At 45.9% G+C, this 13,653-nt stretch overlaps 1 protein-coding gene and 1 pseudogene across 6 annotated transcripts in view; one reads left to right on the top strand and one right to left on the bottom strand.

Annotated features, from left to right (window-relative positions):
- The window catches only part of TET3 (tet methylcytosine dioxygenase 3), a 106,748-nt gene that overhangs the window by 39,020 nt on the left and 54,075 nt on the right, over positions 1–13,653 (top strand). The gene's annotated exons all lie outside the window — the stretch shown is intronic.
- On the bottom strand, positions 3,174–3,272 carry LOC131486424 (U6 spliceosomal RNA; annotated as a pseudogene).

Genomic DNA, 13,653 nt, shown 5'->3' with positions numbered 1-13,653 from the left:
GTTTTCCTTGGCTCTGTAATGAGTTTTAGAGTGGCTGTGATATTCTAACAGTAACTGCACAAAGGGCAGCTTCATTCAGAGATAAACTCGTAATTAGTATCAGTTTTCAATGCTTTCATCACCTATTCAAAGCCACAGAGTGCATACCATAGATTAATGCTGTCATACACATTTTAGAGATAGTGGTACGGGACTGTCCTAAAGGAACTTTCCTTTGAATGAGATCTAAGACAAATCCAAACATCTAAAAAGTCTCTGTTCATGAGGCAGAGACTGCTCATTCACTGCTGCGTCCCCAGTGCCTAAAAGTAGCATTCATGTTGTAAGTACTCAACATGCGTTTGTTGGAAGGATACGTGAATTAATACATATGTATGCATGTATGACAGCTGTGATTGTTATGATGTGCTGATGGCATCAGTAGGTGAAATTTTATTATTCTATGGGGCCACTCTAGCTGTTTCTGCTTTTTAAAAAGACTGTCTTCCCTCTTTTGTCATTTTTCTGCATGGTTTTACATAGTTGTAGTAATAACCTTCATATAGTGTGGTATTCTATTTTTACTGTCCATTTTAGCATTTCCTTGGTGTTCATACTTTATGGTTTTTGATGACTGTATAATATTCCATTGAATTGTGTTATAATGTACCAAACTGTTCCCCTCATCCAGAGTTTTCAATTTTCACTAATGTGTAGAGAACATTTTTTGAAGTGCAAATTTATAAACCTGAATTCCTAGGAGCGAGATGGCAGGATCTTTATTGCCTTTGATACATGTATCTGCCTACTTACCTATCTACCTATTTGCTTATTTTTACCATTGAAACCAAAAAGAAGTAGTATAAATGAGACTTTATACTGAGATGTGTTGAGTGATTTTTTTTCCCCCAGGGGTTTAGGATAAATAGAATTTAGCTGCATTCCCTAATTTCCCATCACCAGGCTTTTCTAAGTGGCAGTGCCACCCCCACCCCTTTCCATTTCCTAGCCAACCATGGGAAGTCAGTCTTATGACTGATGGCTGGAGGCCCCTCTGCCAAAATTTACTTTTCCTCCAGATTTTTGGGTGGTGGCTTAAAGTTTTTGTTGTTGTTGTTGTTGTTGAATGAAAAAATGTAAGGCCTCTTGAGTCCTTGAGAAAGGAATGACTGGGGGCAAACTCACTTGACAGGGGTCCGAGGGAGGCTGAAATCATGGATTGTGAGACTCTCCTGCACATACGGGAGCTCGTTCTCTAATAGATGAGAAACTTGGCCAGGGGCATGCACACTTCCCTCCGCTGTTAGATTGGGCTTTGCCTCTCACCAGCGTTGAGCCTTGGAGTATGTTCCTTAACTGTGCCTCATTTATTTGCTTATCCACTAAAATGGATGTTGGGTTGTTGGAAGACTTGAAAAGGTTACATTTGGACACGAAAGTACTTGCTTAATCCACGGTTTCACACGAGGCATTCAAAACTGTTAGCTGCTCTCATCATCAGCCTTGTCCTTTGGTACACCTGAAGGGCCAGTAGGTTTTGTACGCTTTGGGGTACCTTTAGGGAAAGTGCATGGGGCTGTTGGTCAGGGTTGGTGCTCAGCAGACTGTGGCGGTGGCGGGTTTGCTTTCTCATTTCCTCCACGTTTAGTCTTGGGGGTGGGAGGTGGGTGGTGAGAACCGGGTATGGGCAGTCGGGTGGGTGGAGCTGTGGGAGTGCCCAGCCTCGCTGGGGGTTGATGGGGGCTTGTCTGGACGTGCACTGCGTGGTTTGGCCGATGGCCCCAGCGGCTGCTGGAGGGGCGCGTGCGTGCGTGTGCGTGTGTGTGTGTGTTTGTGTGTGTGTGTGTTTTGCTGTCTGGCCAAGGAGCCGCCTCTTCGTCCTGCCCTGGTTCTCGTGCGCTGGCGGCTTCGGAGGCAGCTGCTGCGCCTTTCGCCAGGCCTCAGATGTGGTCGGCTCGATTTCCTCCCCGCTGGCCCCTGGCCGGGCCGCCACCGGCTGCTCGAGGCAGGGGCTTCCGTCGGGAGAGCTGGCCGCGTTGGCCACAGATCAGGGGGCGGTGCCTGCACTGGGCTCCCCGCCCCCACCCAGCACGCACCCCGCCAGCTGCCGGGTCGCTCCGGCGGAGGATGGCGCTGCTGGGGGAGGAGGCTTCCGTGCGGGCGCTGCGTGGTGGGGCTTTACCTTGGACCTTGGTGGGAGCACAGCGAGCTACAGAGAACTTTTGATGGGCGGGGAACTTCAGGCTCCTCACCCCACCTCACCCACACCCAGTTTTCCCCTTCAGAGTGCGCTCATCTTGTAGGATTTTTCCTACTTTCTCCCTCCCCTCCCCTCCTCCCTCCGTGTGTGTGTGTGTGTGTGTGTGTGTGTGTGTGTGTGTGTGTGTGTGTGTGTGTGTGTTGGGGAGATGGGTAATACAAACAACTCCGTAGCAACAGAAACAACAAGAGGAAACTTCATCCACAAATTCCTCTCCCTGAAGCCCCCTTCCAGTCTTTGTTCAAGCGTAGTGTGTGTGAGGTTTCAGGTGTGTTGTACCTAGTCTATTCTAACACTTTCCCCTTAAATAAAAATTTGATACTTCAAATGAATTATGGAGACTATGAACAAGAAAATATTCCCATTCTATACTACCGTGCGATGAGCATTGTTAACATTTCTGCGTATTTTCCCTTGGTGTTTTGTGTGTGTGCACAAGCGTGCATTGTGGACAGAACTGAATTCTTAAATTGGGCAATATTTTGAATCTTGTTTCGTTTTTCCACTTCAAATAGTGTATAAACACTTCCCCGTCATAAAAACCCTCAGGAAGCATCTATTTATGAGTACAAGTACATTCTTGAGTTTCTTTTTTCATTTAAGACATTTCCCTGTGTTTTTATAAAAATGTGCTTTTTTTTTTAACGTTTGCTTATTTATTTTGAGAGAAAGAGCATGCAAGTGTGAGCTGGGCAGGAGCAGAGAGAGAGGGAGAAAGAGAATCCCAAGCAGGCTCTGCACTTGTAGCATAGCCCCGAGCAAACGCTAGGCTGTTTGGACATCCTGGCCCTGGAACTCAGGAACTCTGAGATCATGACCTGAGCTGAAAGCAAGAATCGGTCTCTTAACCGACTGAGCCACCCAGGCACCCCAAAACGTTCTTATTTTTTTAATCGTTTTGAGCAGTTATACATGTACTGATGAAGTAGTATGTATTATAATTGTTCTTATGTATTATTTGGGTGTCATCCTTGGGTAGGGAGCATGTTCATCTTCTCTGTATCCAATTTTAGTATGTGCTACCAAAGCGAGCACTCTCATATATTATTTGAAACATACTTGACCTAGTGTTTTACGTACGTTAAACAGATAAAGCATGATAATGCACACATGTGAAGTACCTACCGAAGATAAAAACTAGAACATTGCCAACATCACTGAAACCACCTGGGTGTTTCCCCTAACCCTGTACCCCTTCTTTACCTCCAGAGGTTACCAATCCCTTGAATTTTGTGTTTATCATTCCCTTGCTTTAAAAACAAGTTTTAATTACATACATTTTATTAAATCTTATACAGTACATTTAATTTTATTTTTTTGTTTGAGCTTTGTAGAATTGGTAGTCTATATATAGTCTTCCGAGGCTTACTTTTTTTTTTTTTTTTTTTTAAACTCGGTGTAGTTTCTGAGATTTGTTTGTGTTCCTGTGGTTCATTTGTTTGCACTGCTGTATAATATTCTATTGTCCCTCTGGTTGGTGGGCACTTAAAAGTATTTCCACAATTTGGTGTTTATTTGTAATGCTGCGATGAACCCTTGAGTACACATCTCCTGATGCATGTGTGCAGAGTTTCTCTGGGAGTGGAATTGCAAGATGATGGGGTATGGGTATGTTTAACATTAAAAGAAACACCACAAACCTTTCTAAAATGGTTCTTCTGTTTTGCCCTCTACTAGTGGTGTGTGAGAAAAAAAATTCCTGCTAAACCCCACCAGCACTTCATGTGAAACAAAAGTACCCTTTCATGGGGCTTATTAGGTACCTGGTACTATTGTAAGTGTTCTTCACGTGTTAATTTGTTTAATCATGACAACCTTGTGAGGTTAGGTACTGTTATTAACCCCTGATATACAGATGAGGAAACAAAGGCACAGAGAGGTTAACTTTTAACCCCAGATTTACAGATAAAGAAATGAGACACAGGTTAACTAACTTGTGGAAGTTCACACAGCTAGTAACTGGTGAGGGCAAAATATGAATTAAACAGTCTTTTTTTTCTTCATTTTGAGATCTTGTTCATTTTATTAAAATAAAGTTATTAAAATAAGAGTAAGCTAGATTCCAATTAACCAAGATTGTACTTCAAGGGATATCTTAGCATCCTGTCCTACCCTAAGTAAACTAAAGAGGCATGCTAATACATGTACAGAATAACAATTAGGATGAAAGAATGAATATTTATGTACTTTATTTTCCAAAGAAAGGTTGCCATGTGGAAGAAAAGGCCTAAGACAAGTATTCATAAAAGAAATAACATATTCTATGGGCATTGTGTCAGTACTTATTTCAGAAATAGCCAGTGAAGGGCACCTGGGTGGCTCCGTCGGTTAAGCATCTGTCCCGCTTCGGCTCAGGTCATGATCTTGCGATTCATGAGTTCGAGCCCTGCGTCAGGCTCTGTGCTGACAGCTCAAAGCCTGGAGCCTGCTTTCAGATTCTGTGTCTCCCTCTCTCTCTGCCCTACCCCACTCGCTCACTCTCTCGCTCGCTGTCTCAAAAATAAACACTAAAAAAACACTACTTAAGAGACAAAATATTAAAAAAAAAAAAATAGCCGGTGAGACTAGGAATGATTGGACATTGATGAATTTTCTCTAGTGTATACCAGCAGAATTAAGCTAAAACTAAATGCTATATAGAGAATATAAAATGGAGTCTCACAGTGGTCTTATTTTGTATTTCTCTGATTACTAATGGAGTCGAGTATTTTTTTTTTCATATGTTTATTCCCCATTTTCTTTTTGTGAAGAAAAACTAACAAAGCAGTTTAAAACCATTCCCCTATTGTTGGGACACTTAAGGTATTTGTAATTTTCTACCGTTAATGCTTCAGGGGAAATCTTTGGCACATGTAACTTTTTTGTTTCTTTAATTGTCTTATTTTGTTTACATTTCCTGAAGTGAGATTAGGAATACTTAATGGTTAAAAATCGCTGTGCTCTTCTGGATTGCTTTGTGATCTTGGGAAAGTTACTTAGCCTCTCTGTGTTCAGGGTCCTCATCTGTGGAGGTACATCTCTATCTTGTAGAAGTTTATGATGATTGGAGGAAGTAAGTGAGGGGGCAGTAATTAGCGTGATGCTCAGCCCGTCTAAAAGTGTTCCATCAGGGTCCTTAGACTTTTCCTAGTTTCTCTTCCTTTCTTCCCTGAAACCACATTGATTACTGTTGGGGCAGAGGGCATGAACAGTGACAGCCTGTGCTTCTGCCAGATATGGTGAGTTCAGGGAATTAGGTCTGAGGTCATCAAGTCTAATTCAGCTTTTTCCCAAGCATCATCCCAGCCATTGAGAGATCTGCTGCATCTGTATCCAATTTGTAGTAGGAAAAACAAAATTAGATTTTCAAGTGTTTTATTGATATGTACATACTAACCACAAGAGCCACTGCCTCCCTCCACCTCATACAGGAACACCCTTTGCCAATATGTGACAGTCTCCAGAAGTTAGACATAACCCCCGAGATTTGCTGTTTGCAGAGAGCTTGGTGTGGAGAGTGCAGACATGGGACTGGGCTAGCCAGTGTGTGTACACACACACACACACACACACACACACACACACACACATCCCCTGAAAAGGCTCCCCTAAAAGTCTCCTTCCCCACTCACAGATTTGTTTCATCAGTAAATCCCAGGAGGGGAGAATCCTCTTAAGAGATGAATAATTGATCACCTCTAGATGGAGCGTGCCATAAACACAGCCCCTGTGCAATGAGACATTGGGGGAGGGGAGGAAGGGCTTGGCCGCTGACCTCTAGGACTAGGGGAAAGGGCGGAGCTGGGAAGTCCAACCCCCTGAACAGCTGCTGGAGGGCAGAGGAGCTGAGCTGCTGGCAGAGGCGCGGAAAGTGCTGGGTGGGGTCTACTGGCCAGCTGGGTGGGGAGCGGCCACCACTGTCTTGGAATCCCACGAGAATTCGTTCTTGGAGATACCACTGTAGAGGATGCACCCTAGACCGGCCCTACCTCCCAGCCACTGGCCTTTATTGACTGCAGACTTTTTCATCCTGGTTGGATACACCTTCCCAGACAGGTTTCTTCTAGCATGGTGTGTAAGTGCTGACGGCCAGCAGAAAACCCTCTGGACTCTGTGCCTCTTATGACGCCTCCTTTCCTAGAGGCCCTGAGATGGTATGGTCAACGAGGACTTTGATCTCTCAAGATGGTAGTCTTTATCTTCCTTCCTTCCTTCTGTTTCCTTTTGATAGGGGATTGCTGATTTGGTTTCAGTGTATTGATAGTCTGAGAGTCAGAAAAGACTTGGAAAAATGTCGTATTTTTCTGCCGCTCTCCCTGTGTTCTAGACAAAATGAGATGTTTGGGGGTGTGGTTCCATACTTCTCTGAAGCCCCTCAGGTGGGGAGGGTAAGCTGTTGTTGAATACCTGCAGATGTCGGGGGGACCAGCTATGGGGAATTGGGAGCAGAAGGAGTTGGCTGTAAAGGGGGAGGTGGGAGGAACCTTGGGAATCCCGACCAGGCAGGGTACAGGGACCAATCCCAATAGAAGTTCCTAGACCACTGGAGGGAGACGTGGGTCCCCTCAGGGTTAGAATCGTGAGGATGGGCTGGCAGAGCTGGATGCACTTGGCAAGTCTTCATGAAGTGGGGTGAGGGATTAAGACTCTTCTTGGATCTGAGAAGGGCATTTAGTCTGTCTTGTAGTAACAAGCCCCTGTTGTCCCCCCATTGAGGGGCACCCCCAGCTTGGACAAGGCTGAGCTTGGGATGGGTCAGAGCCTTGCTAGTCACACTGTGAGGCAGGGAACGGACTGGGTAAGGTAGGGTATGTGGATTCCTACCTCCACATAAGGTAGGTATGTGGAGGCCAAGGCGAGGTTTTATACCTGGAAAGAGGCCATAAGAAGGGGCCCACTTTTGGTGGGCCTTTCTATGGAGGGCAGAGTTGGGGCAGGCTGTTCCAAGATGAGTTGTCAGGTTCCTAAGTCACTTATGACAAAGGTATTCTTGATGGCACTGGCAGCTTCACGGGCGTCTATAGTGTGAACGTTGTTGCCAGGTGCCTAGTAGAGGAGCCGCTGCCGGCTCTGCCCAGAGCTTCACAGACCCTCTTTTCAAGGCTGCTAGCTGCCAGCTCCTGGGAGGAAGAAGCAGCAGATCTTTCTGAACATCTACTGAGTACTCTGCCAGGTTCTGAAGGTGTGATGGGAGCTTTAGTGCAGGAGCTTGCAGTGTACTTGGTCATACTCCCAGGAAGAGATCCCCCAACAGAAGGTGGCTGTGCATGGTGACTGTGGGGTCTGGTTCATACCCTGTGGTGGGCAGGACTGGTGAAGAAGGACTTCATCAGGGGCGCTTGGTTCCGTTTCTTGCCCCTACATTTAATCATTTCTTCCCATCACTGTCGTTCATCTTCGTCTCCCTGCTGCTGCCTTACTCAGTTCAGGCCCTTACCCTGGTGTCGTCTCCTAACTGGTCTTTAGGCTGCTGGCCTTGTAGCCTACAGTCTGAGTTCCACGGGGACATTTGGTTGCCCCTCCTAAAAGGTAAATCAGTTCTGCAGTGAGCCACAGGCCTGTCCTCACCACACTTCGTGCTCAAGCAGTGCTCCCCAGCTTAACCTTTCCCTGGGCCTGCAGGCCTTCTCAGGAATCTGTGCTTTTGCTTATGCTTCTCCCTCCTCCAGGAATTCCTTCTCCTCCCCCTCCTCCAAAATACCTGCCTATCCCCAAGGTTACTTTGAGTTGAGATCTTTTTTTTTTTTTTTTAAGTAATCTCTGTGCCCAATGTGGGGCTCAAAATTCATGACCTCGAGATCAAGGACCACAGGGCTGGGAGAGATGGTGATGAGCATACAATTAATTCTCCCAACAGGTGTCTGAATCCTCCACAGCCTGTCTGCCATGGCTTCCCACTTGAACACCTCCAAGGAGGAAGCGTGGAGACAGGTGGACCTGATTCTAAATTCTGGCTTTATTTCTTACTACCTGTGCATCATGGACAAGTTCCTTAGACTCTCTGAGCCTCAGTTTCTTCATCTGTAAATTTGGGACAGGAATAGCTTTACAGAGTAGTTTTGCCAGCCAGGTGCCCTCAAAGTGAGACTTTTCCTGACTCCCCTGTCCACCCGCCCAGATAGAAGTGACCCCTCACCCTGTGTTCCACACTGTTTTCACAGCGCTCATGTGCTTTGGGGCATTTGTTTATAGTCTGTCTTTTTTCACTTATAAACTTCTTAATGTTCCCGAAATACAGTCTGGTTTTTAATGCCACCCCAAAATTTAGTGGCATAAAGCAATCATTTTATTATGCTCATGGAGCCCTTGGATTCAGAAGTCAGGGAGGATATGGCATGGGAAGCTTGGCTCTGGCCCTTGATGTTTTTAGGGCCTCAGCTGGGGAGGCTCAAAACTTGGAGGTAACTTGACCCCTGGGCTCAAATCCTTGAAGGATTCCTTTACTCACACATTTGGCAGGTGATGCAGCTATTGGCTGGGACTTCTCAGAATGTCAGCTCAGACACCTGCAGGTAGCCTTTGCATGTGGCCTGGGCTACCTCACAGCATAGTTGCTGGGCCTGAGAGTGTGCTGGGAGTCTTGAGGGAGGGTGAGGCATCATCAGCAACAGAGATGGTGGCTGAGGTAGGGGCTGGGGGCACATAGAGTTGCTTAAAGGGGACACTGGCAGGTTGACAATTAGAAAGTGTGCACACACACCAAGGCTCAAATTAGGGGGACAGGAATGGGGAGGGAGGAGATAGAACAGAGAGGTGTTCTCACTTAGAATTGTTTGGGTCTCGTGACCAGGCACACTGGAAGAACACGGGTGACGTTGGGGTTAGGAACATTGGTGAGCGTAAGCATGCCGGCAAGAATAGGAAATTGGAAAAGGGGCTGTTGTAGGTGGGGAGAGGAGTTCAGTTCTGTTTGAGACAAGCTGGCTCTCACTCGGCTTGTAACACGTCTCAGAGGTTGGAGCCAGCTGGGGGTTGGTTGAGAGGTCCAGACAAAAAGCAGACACTGGGGAACATCCTTGGAGTGGCACTTGCTGCAGCCCAGAGGGGAGCAAGGATTGAGAGAGAGAGCTTAGAAGGGTTTAGAGCTGGGGTATTTCTGAACTGAGATTTTGAAAGGGCCTCAACTAGCATCCACCCTCCAGCATTGTCCTGCCTCTCTGCCAGTAATCGCCTGATAACTGTCTTGTTCCTTTTTCAAGTCTCCATTGATAAGGACTTGCTGCCTCCTGGTTGTTAGGGGGGACAAGATTCAGTGCATTTGCATCTCTAAGTTTTAAAAGTCTTCCCTAGGGGCACCTGGGTGGCTCAGTTGTTTAAGCCTCAGACTTCAGCTCAGGTCATGATCTCCCAGCTGGTGGATTTGATCCCAGCGTTGGGCTCTGTGCTGACAGTTCAGAGCCTAGAGCCTGCTTCAGATTCTGTGTCTCTGCTTTCCCTGCTTGCGTCTCTCTCTCTCTCTCTCTCTCTCTCTCTCTCTCTCTCTCTCTCTCTCTCTCTTTCTCTCTCAAAAATATATAAATGTTAAAAAAAATTTTTAAGTCTTGCCTAAGTTGAGCCTAAGTTCACTTCTCTAAAGCTTAAAGTCACTCGAAACAGTCTACTGACAGACTTCAGATGTTTAAAGACTTTCATGAATTTATCTTCGTTAGAACCCAAAGGGTTCCTCTATGGTTTTGAACTGCCTTGCTTGCTCTGCTCTGTGCCCCCTCAGGGGTAGCCCCAAGGGAAATCCTGGGTCAGGTAGGGACTGGGTGGGCAGAGTGGGGCTGTCAGTACCTGTGCTGTGGGTCCTGCTCCAGTCAGGTCATGGCTGTGTATGTGTCCAGCTATGGCTTGCAACCCACTAGTGGACTATAAAATCAATTTACAAGGTTGCAACCTGCCAGAAAGAGAGAGGGAGGGAGGCATTTGTGTGTTAGTAAGGGGAAATATTTGTCCAACTTGTCATATATGTAAGTGCATAACGGGTCATGTTGTAAGATGCATTTCTTACTGTGGATTGTAGTAAAGAAGTTGGAAAAAATCCTGATTATAAGACCTTTTGAAACTGCCAAATCATGGGGCGCCTGGGTGGCTCAGTCGGTTAAGTGTCTGACTTTGGTTCAGGTCATGGTCTTGCAGTTCATGAGTTCAGTACCCATGTTTGGCTCTGTGCTGACAGCTCAAGAGCCTGGAACCTGTTTTGGATTCTGTGTGTGTGTGTGTGTGTGTGTGTGTGTGTGTGTGTGTGTGTGTCTCCCCCCGCCCCTGCTTGTGCTCTGTCTCACTCTCTCCCTCAAAAATAGACGTTAAAAAAAAATTGAAGTTGCCAAATGATCACTTTGCATGTATCATCAGCTAGTCTTTCACCTCTCCTGATTCCGAAGACATTTTTTTAAAATGCCATTTATTAATGTTTATTTACTTTTTGAGGCAGGGAGAGAGCATGAGGGGGGAAGGGACAGAGAGAGAAGGAGACACAGAATTTGAAGCAGGCTCCAGGCTCTGAGCTGACAGCACAGAGCCCGAAGAGGGGCTCAAACTCCAAACCATGAGATCATGACCTGAGCCGAAGTCAGCCGTTTAACCGACTGAGCCACCCAGGTGCCCCGTCCGAAGACATTTTTATGTGCAGTGCTGCCATCTTTGATTTGCACATACATTATTTGGGGCCTAAGTATAAGACCCTGTTTACCCTGTTAGATTTTTTTTCTCTCTCTCCAGCCTGTTGACCTTTTGGCATCGGGTCCTGTCAGTCAACCTGTCTCTATCTGTCTTATTTTCAACATTTGACTGTTTAATAAGTGTGCCTTCTCTATTATTCTTGATAAATATGTTGAACAGGACAGTTCTGAGGACAGAGGCCTGTGGCAGACCACTAAAGACCTTCCCCCTCCAGTTGATACACCACTTGAGTTTGAGTATAGTCATCCTGCCAGTGGTGAGCCAGCCTGTCTGGCCCTGTAATTAATTCTCTGGCCCACGAAGGGATCATGGCAGATCTTAGGAAACTTCAACATCTGTAGCCCAAGTTACAAGTGCAAATGCCTGCAAGGGCTTGGCAAGTAACACAAATGAATGAAGTGATCATGAATTCAGGCAATTAATAAGTAACCTCTGACCCCTGGCCTTGGTTTCAAGAAAGCAGTGTCAGATGGCGAGTGTGGGCGTGACCTGGAGTGGTAGCTGTTGCTCTTCTGCCGAGTGAAGTGTGGACCTTCGAGATAATCTGGGTTTCGTGTAAAATTTGATTATTATTTTTTTAGTGTTGGAAAGACAAATAAAAATACTGTGTAGGCCAAACAAAACAGATCTGTGGCTCATTTGGCCTGCAGCCCTTGAACTGCCTTGCTTGCTTGAGTTTGTGACCTGTGAGGCAGGATGTCTCCCCATCCCCTGGTCCAATGACCATAGGACACAAAAGCAGATTAGTTGGATGTTGATGGCCTTTGGTGAACCTGGCTCTTTGTGGTTTGTTCCCTCAGTTACCCATTCAGAAATATTACTGGGGCAGACCTCGCTCAGTGGACTAAAGTCGGGAATGATCCCTGCCCTTTTCCCGCCTGAAGACACCTTCTCCTGGCGGCATATTTCTTCCGGGATCACCAGCAGGTGTTGAGGAATGGATCAGTGGGATCCCCTGGCTGAGAAACTGCAGTTTAGAGTTTCTTAAAATCTCCCCACCCATCCTGGCTTTACTTTCCTTCCTTTTTGTGTCCACTCTGCCCTTCTCTTTTTGGTCTGAAGAGCATTTTCTTTCCCAGGAAATTCAGAGGCACAAGCGCCAGCCTAGCCCTTCCTTGTTCTTATTCACAAACCAAAAATAACTTTTTAAATCCTTTTAGTTGTCTTGACCATTTTGGGGAAGCCTCAGCTCACACAGCATTAGTCTTCCTGACACTGTTTTTGTAAATCCATGCTACTCCCTCATGTTTCTTCTGGGTTATGCGTGCTCCTTCTGTCTTTTACACAGAAGCGTGTAAAATTTGGCCACTTCAGACTTTGTAGCCTTTGCTGTCGTGGTAGTTTAGGTTTTGAGAAGGAGGGAAGGGACTACTGGGTGATCAACCACATTCCTAAGGGAAAGGTTTCTTTCCTAGTTCCGCGTTTGGAGAGATGGTCAGGGAAAGGCTGCTTAGTCTGTGGCCAGTGGGGGATGGGAAGCCTTTCCCTGGGCTGCGAGGGTGTTACTGCAGCAGCTGTGGGCAGGAGGTGCAGAAGTGGTTAAGATTTGGACTTTGTTTTGAAGGAGCTAGCATCTGGTGGGAGAGGCAGCTGCTTGAATAATAGTAGGAGCATGTGAAAAGTGCTAATAGAGGCATCTACGAGGTACTATGGGAGGCTGGGGGAAGGAGCCACAGGTATGTCTGCCAACCAGGTCGGGGAGGAGGTGACATTGAGCTGGTGTTTGAGGATAAGCTAGAGTGGCCCCACAGAGGCTGGGCAGGGCATTCCCGGCAATGAGAACTACACGTGGAAATCTCAGAAAAGTCTGTTGGAAAAGCATGTGAGTCCTTAGTGACCAGAGTTGGAGCAATGATGAGGATGGGGTGGGAACCGTAGGCTGGGGCTCTGCTCACCTCCCATAGGGCTGATCCCAAATCCCACCTTCCCACCACTGCTTTGGAGCCCAGGGTGGCCATGTCTGACAGTCCGGGGACTAGTATCATTTTAACCCTCTGTTTAATACACTTTATTTTAGTGTTTATAGAAAGGCTGCAAGAAAAGTACCTGGGACTCGCACATACTAAAATGGTTCACATTTCGCTTTGTCATTTTCTTTATATGTGTATATTTTTTATATGCATATAATACTTTTCTGAACCACTTGAGATTGTTAGAGATACTCTGTTCCTTTACCCTGAATACTTCAGTGTGTGTTGTCCGTGTCCTAAGGACAAAGACATCCTTTTACATAATCAGAGTAAAATAATCCCAAGTCAAGAAGACCGAGATTGACACAGTGTGATCTTATCCACATCCATATTCAAATTGCATCACATGTCCCAATGGTGTACATTTAAGCTGTTTTCCCCAGTCCAAGATCTAACCCATGAGCATGCATTTCACCATCCTGTGTCTTCAGTAAGCTGAAGATGTTTTCAGAGATGTTTGTCTTTCTTGTCTTTGACATTTTTGAAGAAAACAATCCAGGTGCTATCTCAAATGCCCTCCAATTTGGATTTATTTGATGTTTCCTCATACTTAGATTCAGGTTGTACATTTTGGCTGGAGTTGTGTGTGAGTGATGTTATAACCTTCTCAGTGTATCATATCAAGAATCTCATGATGTTGGTTGCAATATTGGTGATGATAACTTTGATCATTCGGTTAAGGTGATGTCTGCCAGATTTCTCTTTACTATTATAACTCAGTGATTTTGGAGGAAATACTTTGAGACCATGTATATATCCTGTGCCCCATCAAGATTTCACCTGCTAATTGTAGCATCCACT

The sequence above is a fragment of the Neofelis nebulosa genome, chromosome 9 (genome assembly GCF_028018385.1).
Source record: "Neofelis nebulosa isolate mNeoNeb1 chromosome 9, mNeoNeb1.pri, whole genome shotgun sequence".
In the NCBI taxonomy this organism is placed as follows: domain Eukaryota; kingdom Metazoa; phylum Chordata; class Mammalia; order Carnivora; family Felidae; genus Neofelis; species Neofelis nebulosa.
This window is presented reverse-complemented; position numbering and strand designations above follow the sequence as displayed.